The sequence below is a fragment of the Macrobrachium rosenbergii genome, chromosome 36 (assembly GCF_040412425.1).
Source record: "Macrobrachium rosenbergii isolate ZJJX-2024 chromosome 36, ASM4041242v1, whole genome shotgun sequence".
Taxonomy (NCBI): Eukaryota; Metazoa; Arthropoda; class Malacostraca; order Decapoda; family Palaemonidae; genus Macrobrachium; species Macrobrachium rosenbergii.
The window spans coordinates 16,327,077-16,339,469 of NC_089776.1; the positions used below are offsets into that span (position 1 = coordinate 16,327,077).

The following is a 12,393-nucleotide window of genomic DNA, read 5'->3' on the forward strand; positions in this document are numbered from 1 at the left end:
TTTTGTGTTCATATCTTCATCATATTGGACCCCTGGCTGGCCTGGCAATTTTGCTTCATTATGAGAAACATTTGGCAAGATTTTTAAGGACACTTATTTTTTTTTATCAAATGACCAAAGTATCAATGACAGACAACCCTTTTTTATCGCTAGATGACTTACCGACTTTTTTTTTTTTTTACAATTTGATATTGAATTACGTATATAATTTGGGTTATGTTCAACCCCCGAAAATAATAGCCATACGGTAAGGAAAATTGGTATCACACAGAAAGTTTGTAAAGGTGCTGAACTATTCTCCAGTTATAGGTTTTGGTATGCAGGGCGTAATTTTTATATTTTCGTCATTGCGTATGATTGGTAGCAGATTTAAATTTTCGTGAAAATGAAGGTGGAGTGTATAAAACTAAAAGGTAATTTTTTTTTTATCTAAAATGGCTAAAGCCTTGGCCAGCCTTTGGTTGTATGACGGTGGTCATGCCTCAGCTATTATTATTATTATTATTATTATTATTATTATTATTATTATTATTATTATTATTATTATTATTATTCCTGTTGAGTAAAAAGCCACAATAATGTAAATGAGAGACTGTATTTTTCCAAAATACAAAAAGGAAAAATAGGTCTCTCATTTACATTATCGTGGCTTTTTACTCATTATTTCCGACCACAATATAGTGATGCACCACGGATAATATTCCTATTACTGTTTTAGCTGTTATTAGGTTTTCCTGTTTCTTTTGTAGTTTTAACTGTCTCTGTTCTATCTGCATTCTGTATTTGTATTTGTGGCAATGGTTACCAGGTTCCAGTCTTTATTATTATTATTATTATTATTATTATTATTATTATTATTATTATTATTATTATTATTATTATTATTATTATTATTATTATTATTTGGAAGAAGTGGATTTCCTCCCTTTCTCATTTTACTTTCGTCTTCCATCTATTTTCCCTTTCCTTTCTCTCTTGGCAGTAACTCTTGACCTTAAATAACTCTTGTTTGACCTCTGTCATGTCTTGTTAACCTAGTTACCTGCGTTAATCGATTTTGCTGACAGGCACTTAAAATCCCCCTCCTCCTCTCTCTCTCTCTCTCTCTCTCTCTCTCTCTCTCTCTCTCTCCTACTGTAACACAAGTTTATCCTGGATTACCCTTGTGGACACCTGCAGTAATTATGGAAAACTGAATTCAATAATTATAATAAAAAGGAGAAAGAGAAAAAGAAATTACGGTAATTGTAAGACGATAAAGGGTACGAAGAAGAGCAAGAAACGGATAAAGAACGAGAAAGTTAATAAAAGAGAAAAACCGATATGAAAAAAGAAAGAGAAAAAACGGGGAATGAGGGAGAAAAACGAGAAGAACAAGAACCCAGAGAGAGAGAGAGAGAGCAAGAGCAGAAGAAGAAGAAGGAGAAGAGGAAAGGAAGCAGGGTCTCTGCGGAGCCTCTAAAACCAGCTGAAACTCGAGACGTTGTTGAAAAAGGCGGTGTTTTGATGGAAATCTCCTTGATCGAACCGTTTACCCCCAATACTAATCTCGCAGACACGCACCGTGTGACAGACACGGCAGGTGATGCAAGGGGAGCCCCCTCCCCCCCGCACCACGCTGGCGTCTCCCACATTAATAAAGATGTGTGTATTGAGAGAGAGAGAGAGAGAGAGAGTACCGTACCATTAAAGAGTTTGCAAGAAAGCCTTAGTTCGCTAAGATGTCTCTTTTCTATATAGTAACATTATATATATCTATATATATGTATCTATATATATATATATATATATATATATATATATATATATATATATATATATATATATATATATATATAATATATATATATATATATATTACATATATGATCATAATCACTTTACCACATCACCACCTGATGTGATATGTATATATACATATATATATATATATATATATATATATATATATATATATATATATATATATATATATATATATATGTATGTATGTGTGTATGTATATATGTATATATATATATATACATATCACACACACACATATACTGTATGTATATATATATATATATATATATATATATATATATATATATATATATATATATATATATATATATATATATAATGTGTGTGTGTGTGTGTAAAATAAATGCTAAAACAGTCAGGTTTCATAGCCAGTGTTTCCTCTTCCATGTGGTTCTTGTACATATATAGGTTTTATATTATATATAAACTAATTTTATAGTATCAGGTTGAATACTACTCAGTTTGCTAGTAGTTTTATTTTGGCTACAACAAAACGTGAATGGTCTGCCTATTAAAGTTAGGGAATCTTCTGTTCTTCGATGTTTAAGCGAGGAGCATATTCATTCCTGCTTTCTGCTGACGTCTCCTGAATTCAGAGATATTGGTTTTATTTTCTATTTCTTATATTTATTTATTTGTTTATTTATTTATCACCCTTTCCTATAACTTGCCTCTCACTGTAGGCTGATTTCCCTTTGCAGCCCTCATGGTTTTGTAGTCTAATAACTGCCCAAAAGGGGTTTCAGCTGAAGATATAAAGAAGGAAAGAAAGAAATCGTTTGTTTATTACTAATGTAATAATTGCAATATATATATATATATATATATATATATATAATATATATATATATATATATATATATATATGTATATATATATATATATATATATATATATATATATATATATATATATATATATATATATATATATATATATATATATATATATATATATTGTAGACAATCCGTTGGGAGGCGTTGTCAGTTCAAAATATGTGACAACCTAAATGCGCGGCTATTCACCCTTGCTGTGCTTATTAAGGACGTAAAAAGCTGCTTGTAAACACCTTCATGTCACTAGGAACAACCTTGCCCTGTAAGTGACGTTAAAAGGTAAACGTCACGTCATGCGTGCAAATTGAATGCAATTTGTCGCTGCTTAATTATTCCCTCCCTGCGATTGGGTGACTGAATCGAAGAAGAATGTCCCGGATGTGTTCCCAATGGCAGAGCTCTTTCTTCGTCAGATGCCTCTCTCTCTCTCTCTCTCTCTCTCTCTCTCTCTCTCTCTCTCTCTCTCTCTCTCTCTAAACTAAGAATAAGTGAATCCTCGTTTATTATTAATAATATAATTATTATTATCATTATTACTAATAATGTTAGCAGTAGTAGTAAAGTAGCATCAGCAGTAGTAAGTATAAAAGCAGTTGTAGCTCTAGTAGCTGACGGTAAAAAAAAGTATCGTGTTGGCTGACAGAAAAAAAAATGAAAAGTAAAGAACAAAATAAAAGTTATGCCTCGTATAAGAAAGATGAATACAACTGTGACCATATTCTAAAGTAATCGGTAAACCTGATCAACTAACATTTAAGACATCAATAAAAATAAATTCAAAAGGCGATTCCCATCCTGTAGCCCACGCATCAGGAATCTACAAAGGTTTGTAAATCTTGAATGCCCGCAACTCGATACTGCAAGATAGCCCTGTTGTGACGAAAGACCCCAGACGATATGGCTCCTCGTGGATTAAGGCTCTATGCCACACACACACACACAAACACACGCACGCACACACACTTCAGAAATGACAGTAAATTAACTGAGGGTCGAGAGCGTGAGTACATATCCGGGGGCCGTTATGTACCGTCCCGTAACTGGGCACAGGATACCTTCATTCTACACATTTATGGGCAAGTAGTAGAAAATATTTTACGGATTATGATGCTAGCCGTATTCGTTGCTCTGTCTTGGCTGCGACTCGGCTCAATCGACTAGGGAGTAGGTAGGTTGGACGACGGTATTTCTAAAAGTGGGGCCTATTTTAGGTAGACGCCCTGATCAAAACAAATGGATATATATATATATATATATATATATATATATATATATATATATATATATATATGTATATATATATAGTCTGTTTGTATGTCTGTGTGAGAGAGAGAAAATGAGAGGAAAACATATGCACACACACACACATATATATATATATATATATATATATATATATATATATATATATATATATATATATATATATATATATATATATATATATAGATATATAGATATATAGATATATAGATATATAGATATATATATATATATATATATATATATATATATATATATATATATATATATATAAATATCAAAAGCAAGGTTTCTTACGTAAGAGAGATAGAGAGAGAGAAAGTTAGGAGGAAGTAACCCATTTTTGTGAAGTAATTAATTAGGACTACGAACGGAATAGGCGCGTGCGTAGTTTGGTGGCATCATTCCTCTCCGTTGTAAGAAAGTTTGATTTTAATGTTTTTGAGTGTTTGAATTTGGAGGAAGGATTTCCCAAATTTTATATGGCGATAATTCAGTTTCTTAGAAAATTAGGAAGAGTGGTCGTAGATCGCACTTTGCCATAAACAAATTTTTGTTTTGCTTATCGTTGTGATATATATATATATATATATATATATATATATATATATATATATATATATATATATATATATATATATATATATATATATATATATATATATCAAAATTTCAAACCTTCCCATAAAACCCCAGTGAATACTCAGGAGAATCATGTAAAACCCAGTACATATAATATGGCTTTCACTTATTTTTTCAAGTCTGATATCTTGGTTGTTCCTTGAGCTTTTTTGTAATAATAATAATAACAACAACAATAATAATAATAACAACTTTTTACGCTCTGTCTTTGTTTACTCCGGTTACTTCTGAAACATGCACCAGATTTAGTAGAATATCCGATCTGAATTTCATAATTTACGAGTGTATGTCAAAAGATATGGTTTGCAAACAAAAGTGAGCATACTTGCATTCATAGAAAAAAATCCTCACATTGATATGTTTAAATATCTGTAATTTCTATTGTACATATACAAAATAACGTACTAGAGTACATCCGTGCATACACGAAAGATAACTACTAAAAACTTAAATGCACAAATTTCTACTCACACATGTAAACATACGTATACAAATTTACACGCATCCATCCAGACATACACGAGGAATTTCATTCCCGGATACATAATTTGTCATTTAGTTAACGTTTATTATTCCTGTCTCTTTTTATTCTTTGTTTCACTGATGATTCATATTTATTTAACTACCCCTTTAGGTTATATGCTTTTATTCACATATTTTTTTCTGTCATTTCTTGTGATTTATCTCATCCCATTTAGGTTGCATAATGTTTTGCTAATTCGTGTTTCCTTCTGTGTCTTTTCGTCTAGTTACACATTATCCGATGCCAGTAGGTTGTGTGTTATTTCAGTGACACCGAACTTTTTTTTTTTTTTGTGAACTCATCTTAAATGCAACTTTGTGCTTATTCGGCACCGTCTGTAATCACGTCATCCATTTGGGAATGCCCAGAGGACAGGGGCATGTGGGTAAATGAGGCTCTCCCGGGTCGTTATACAAAACATTACCATATGTGTTCTTAAACAGGATACCTTTGGCGTGCCTCTCTCAGGCAGGGGGAGGAGGAGGGTGGGGGGAGGAGGACACACCAAAAGTTGAAGTTAGGACACCCTAAATGTTGAAGTTATTACACACTTCAGGAAAAAGTTATGACTTTTCAAAAGGCAAAGTTAGAACGCCAGAAGACGAAGTTTTGATACGATGAAAATTGAAGTCAGGACATCCCAAAAGATGAAGTTATGAAACGGTATAAAAAAAAAAAATAATGGTAAGGCATACGAAAAGATGGACTTGAGATACAAAACATCAAGTTAGAACATAAAAGATCAAATTAGCACTCATGGAGGATGAAGTTGGAATAACAAAACTAGAGACGAGACGCTAGAAGAAGTTATCCTTTTATGTAAAGATGAAGGTAGGACATTCGGAAAGATGAAGTTATGCCACATAGAAAAAAGAAGATAGGACTTAGCAGGAGAAGTTATCATGTCATCAAAAGATGAAGTTCGGACACACCAAGTAAGGCTAACACTTACGAAAAGTGACTCGAAAATATGAAGTTAGGTCACAACACAGGATAAGTACGTTCATATGGCCTCTTATGAAAATTATGACGAGAGCATTTTATTTATTTATCTATCTTGTTTTTTCTATTTTTTTTGGGGGGGGCGAGCAGTCTGACTTGTGAAGTTTGGAATAACACAGGCTGAAAATATGAATATGAAAAGTATGTTGAAACATGAATGATATAAAATTAAGATTAATTTGTAACGCTCTGGAGAGTCTTGGTAGGCCCAAACAAGACGGATCCCGTAACTCCTGGGAAGTCAGATCTTCATTTTCCCTTTTCCTTCATCTCACGGTGGACTTACGTAAGCCTCTCGGAGTCTGGGCCCCCCCTCGGACCATGTAACAGACATCATGCAATAGTTATATCATTGCATGAATATTTAGAACGCATCTAGCCAACGGGGCGGATCGCATTGAGGCAGCAAGATTGATGGGGCAAGCGGGGCAAGTTTCCTTTGGTATCAATAATACTTCTTGCAGGGAAGTGAACATGCTGCCTGCTTTTTGCTGCTAGTTACCGATCTCTGTTAACAAAGAGGCGATGCTACCAGAGACGGGGAGGAGTAGTCTTCTGTGCTTGTGCTTGAGAAAATTGAACACTGACGCTGACTTTTCGCAGAGTTTGAGATTGTCGATAGGCGCCTAAAATTTGACAGTATTTGGATAATGGGAGCTATTAGCGCACAGCCTTAATCTCGAAACTTGGTTTTGTGCAAATTTAGTCACTAAAGATTTGTGTCGTGGGTTTTTATTTATTTTTCGAGAAAGATGAAGGGTAACGATACAAAATTTTTTTTTTGTAATTTGCTCTTTCTTTTACTCACAACTAGATATGCTTAATAAATATTTGCGTTCTAAATAGGTGATAGAAAGACAGTTTGAGGAAGTACCCTTTTCTTGCGTGAATTTTGGGATGGGTAGGTTATAAGACAGATAGACGGTTATAAGCATCATTTGAATAAGTTCACATTGCCTTCATTTGTTTCACCATAATCTCGTTATTTCTACATTGATTAATAGTTACTAAAACTGGCGTCACAACATCTAGGTTATTGACGCCGTAATGATTTTAAAGAGGAAACTAAAAAAAATAATTAAATAGGAGTTTCATATAAGAAGTATCCAAAAATATATAAATATATTTATATTCATATCTGTAAATGCATATTTATATGCTCTAAATTTTGTTGAGGAGGCCCGCTTCCCAACAGAGGTACATAAGTACTCGCTATTATAATCCTCCCCGAGAATCGTAGCAAGGATAAAATGTCCATCTCTGTCACGTCCCCAAGAGAGGAACCTGTCTTAGATCCCCAAGACTGGGACATTCGACCAGCAAATGTCTCACAGCCAAGGGAACAATACAGTCGTCGCAGAATGGAGGGTTTTCACTTGACATCAAGAACCCGTGAGTGAGTCTTGCATGCCCAATCCTTAGCCTGCACAACATCGTTTCTAGTCTCCTTGTCATATAGGGATGTGACCAAGGAGATAATAATGACTGCGCAGCTTTTGTTTGGTTTCAATATTTTCCCAAAGGGACTGCCAAAGGTTTTACATTTTCTGACCTACAAGAGGAAATACATCCCTTTGGTAGTAGGCATCTCCTGGGTTATGGGGAGGCGACTGCTAACTTAGCAAGTTGATCAGTTTGCTCGTTCCAAAGAACCCCAATATGGGAAGGCACCCAGCAAAAATATACATCCATTCCATAATCTCTAAAATAGGTGTGTGTAAAGAAAAGATTCGAAAGACTTAAGAACACTTCTCGAGTCACAAATATAGTAAAACTATTTCCATTCAGAGTTAAAATTCCCTCTAAGGCCTTTTAAATTTCATGCAGTTCTGCTGTAGAAACAGATGCAACAGATGATAATCTCGCTTCTTTCTGCATCGGGGAAGGCCACTCCAGAGCCGACGCCAGCATCTAACTTTGAGCCATCCGTGAAGACTGCCACGGACTTATATCATGTTGAGAGGAATGATCTAAAAATATTGATCGCATTGCCTCACTGGACATTTCTGCTTTCGTCAGTTTAAAATATCTTTCCCGGCAAGGTTTCGCTTTCTATTCAGTCTAGGTAGTTTAGGTGATATCAGCTTATTAGACATGTAAATCACATCTACCATTTTCGAACAGAGGAAAATGTAATAACCGCACTCTGAAGAATGTTATCTTGTGAGTGACCTTTCTTTGAGAAGCAGAATTTTTGACGTCAACAAGAAATTACGAATCAAACGTATTTTCCTGTCATCAGTTTTTAAAGGCGTGAAGTAATTTCCGTAGTGTTTAAAAGTGCCTACATGCAATATATATATATATATATATATATATATATATATATATATATATATATATATATATATATATATATATATATATATATATATATATATATATATATATATATATATGTGTGTGTGTGTGTGTGTGTGTGTGTGTATATCTGTATTATATGTATATATGCACACAGTATATACACACATTATATAAGATATAAGATGTGTAAAAATTTATTTATAATATACATATACATAAATATACATACATACTCGTATATATACATACATATATATACTGTATGTGTATTTGTATATATATATATATATATAATATGTATACTGTATATACATTTACATAGAAGCCTCCATAACTAAATGAACGAGAATTCAAAATTTTAATTGTTATTGTTTCGGTTCAGCTGTTAGGCGATAGGGTAACGTTGTTGACATAATTGATCTACACAGCACGACCTAAACAAGAAGATTCCTTAGGGTCCTCCTCTCCAGATACAGCTAAAGATATTTCGCGATAATAGCTTTTTTTGTGGGGGTGCGTGTGCGTTTAACGATTATAGGGCACAATGCGTTGAGGCTTGCATGTGAGCGTACTACTACTACTAGAAATTCATTTCTCGGTATAATGTGGTTCGGATTCCACAATAAGCTGTAGGTCCCGTTGCTAGATTCAGCCAGCCTTGTGCTGGCACGGGCTCTTGCTCTTCAGCAGCCCGTAACTGATGATTGAGCGTACAAAAACGTATAAGTTTACTTGTGAATGTATGCCTGAGTGTGAGGAACAAAAGGGTAGGAAGTAAGTAAAGGAGTACGCCTTCTTTCGCAGCAAAAGAAATTTGAGGGGAAAACGGAAGCAGGATGAGAACCAAAGCTTGCCATGTGAGGTGGACAAGTCACCGATCAGTCCGGACTCCAATGGGATGCACAAAATATTGTCAAGAAAGGTTCCTGTCTAACGTGACCTTATTTAATCGTGTTTGTTCATTGTCAGGTCGCCTAAACATTTTGTTAATGCATGATTTTGTGCCATTACCATCGTTGTTTTATAAAAATCAAAATTATGGGACAGATATCAGTAGGACGAAATAACATTATGAGAGAGAGAGAGAGAGAGAGAGAGAGAGAGAGAGAGAGAGAGAGAGAGGAGAGATGGTAAAAGAGAGATGAAAAGATTATAAGAGGTTGGTCACGTTGTTTGGGGCATTTTCAAAAAAAAAAAAAAGATCATGAAATTAAAAACTGTACTGAGAAAGTAAAATGATCAATATATTTATGGGCATTCGCTGCATACACACAGATACACATATATTGTTTTCGAATATATACTATGCTTCTAAAAGCTTTACTGTTGAATAGTGTACACTTTTTCGATATAATAAATTAATATTTAACGATGTGAATAACCTATCTAGCATCTATCTAATATATATATATATATATATATATATATATATATATATATATATATATATATATATATATATATATATATATATATATATATATATATATATATATATATATATATAGTGTTTATGTTGTACAGCCTCAGCGGAAATATGTTAGCAAATAAACACTTACTGTGTCTCACAAATAAATCCACCTCTACGAAATCCCACGTAATGGTAGTCCTTCCGTGACTGCGCGCACGCGTCCTTCCCAGACAGCGACCAACCCACAACTGATCTTATTCCACTCCACCAAACGGAGTAGTTCACAGACTCGATGAGTGACTCCGAGACTTCAACTCAGAACTGTCTGAGCCATAGACGTGATCACAGAGTACCGGACTCAGAGTTACAGTCTCCGAAATATATGAGTCTCAGACACGCTCACAAGAAAAAAAAAAAATCGATGTCGGAATGACTGAAGTATTTTAATTCAGATTTCGTCAAACCGGACTTATAAAAAAGAAGGCTTGAACTCTCATATATTCAAAAGTTTCTGCGAACTCTGAGTCTTAAACCTGCCCTACACAAACGATACCAATCTAGACTAGGAATATTACAGACAGTTTCCGAATTTTGGTCAATAAAATGCAGTGTAAAGTGGCTTTCAAATTTAGAGAGACGAACTCGGGAAGACTCGGGGATTCTGGATCCTAGTTCTTTGGGTCTGCGGCTTAAAAGTCGGTTTGAAATTGGAGTGACCCGAGGATTTTAGTTTCGAACTCTATGATATTCTGACTCATTCAAACACAGGCTCTAGGCTCGGAGTGACTCGGTCATAAAGAAGTTCGAACTCGAGAAGATTTATGTGGTACCAGGGCTTCGGCAACTTCAAGATCGTTGTGAATGACATTGCCCGAAGTGGTGGTTAACTTCTTTTTCCAACAATGAAAATTATGATTTAGACATCCTAAAAAGATACATTGCTCGGGCATCTTCAATAAATTTTGTCTTTCTGTGGAGCTTCTGCTGTCGCCTGAGTGCCTTTCTTTGCCTCTACTGTTTAGTTAATACGCTCTATCAACTTCATTTTTTAATATCAGCCTTTGCACTTATTGGAATTGTTACATGTTCGGCCTTAAGGAGTATGTAATGCTAATTTAAAATACCATGCTGTATGATTGAATGATTTTCAACTACTTCTTGGTTGCACGCCCAGAAGGCGCCCCATAATTAATGAAATTTAATAGGCGACAGCTCACGTTTAATGCAGAAAGGCTGTGACAGTTTTATGCCTGAAAATCAGTTTTTTGTTTTTCAGCGTTTTAGTGCTTATTCATCCTTACAAACTCAGACATCTCTTTAAAAGCACAAAAATGACAATTTAATTAATAAAATGTTATGCGCCTGTCACGAAATGGCCCTGCAGCGCATTAATTCCGATTAATGTACAAAATAAAGGCAGACTTTGTGAATGAGTTTTAAATTCCCAGAAGAACAGGTTTCAGGCAAAATGAAGAGCCGAAGAGTGCTCGTACACGTTAGCCTTTCTGTTTATGATTCATTTTCATTATTATTGTTAATATTTATAATAAGCGCACAGTTCCAAGACACGAGCAAAAATGCTATTGACTTTTTTGAAAAAAGTTGCCACAAAATAGAGGTTCCTTATGTGAAAAGAGACAAAAATGTTCCCAGGAGAAGATAAGAGAAGCATAATCATTTACCAGTGCAGATGACAAAATAAAGACCAGTAGGTTGTAAAATCAATGAAAAAATATACAAAAGAAAAGACATTGAGAAATGATTTAAGAAAAATTGAAGTTTAGGAGACATCACTCTTTACGGTTACACAGCATAATATTGCGGGATTAAAAACATTACAGATTTTTACAGGTTTGACATTCAGGGCACAGAGGATGAAAATACGCTATCATTGCCTATCAGTAAACTGAAATCTGTTGTAACACAAGTACAGGCTCGCCCAAAATTCATAGTCGCCCAGCTATAGCAACCATACCTATTAAGACATCCCTCACCCATAGGCTACGCCCCTCGGCCGTAACTAAGGTAGCAGATTGAGTAATTATGCAATGTTCATTTCACTTTTTAGCTTTCTGTAAAAGAAAACTGTTGAGGTACTATTTGTCTGTCCGTCCGCAATTTTTCTATCCGCTCCCAGATCTTAAAAACTACTGAAGCTAGAGGGCTGCAGATTGATATGTTGATCATCCACCCTCCAATCATCAAACATACCTAATTGCATCCCTCTAGCCTCAGTAGTTTTTATTTTATTTAAGGTTAATATTGGCCATCATCGTGCGTCTGGTACCGTTGTAGGTGCCAACAACACAGGCCACCACTGGGCCGTGGCTGAAAATTTCTATGGGCCGCTGCTGAGAGCTTCATGGGCCGTGGGTGAGTTTCATACAGCATTATACTCTGTACAGAAAATTCGATTGCGCCGAAGAAGCTTCGGCGCATTTTTTAAATGTTATTTATTCACGCCAGTAGTGTTCACTGTGATTAACTACACTATTCTTCTGTAAAGTTAAAACTTCCGAACGTAAAGCCTAGAATAGAAGTGTTTCAGTATCAGTGAAAATATTAGGAACATTAAAATAAAAAGTTTTACAGGAACTGTTGACTGT

General features: G+C 34.7%; 1 protein-coding gene across 1 annotated transcript in view; it reads right to left on the bottom strand.

Annotated features, from left to right (window-relative positions):
* LOC136856668 (uncharacterized) overlaps nt 1–10,108 on the bottom strand; it is a 125,535-nt gene extending 115,427 nt beyond the window's left edge. The window contains exon 1 of the mRNA XM_067134728.1: nt 9,936–10,108. The gene's annotated coding sequence lies outside the window, so the exon portion shown is untranslated. The remainder of the gene's footprint in view (nt 1–9,935) is intronic.
* Nucleotides 10,109–12,393: the final 2,285 nt, after the last annotated feature.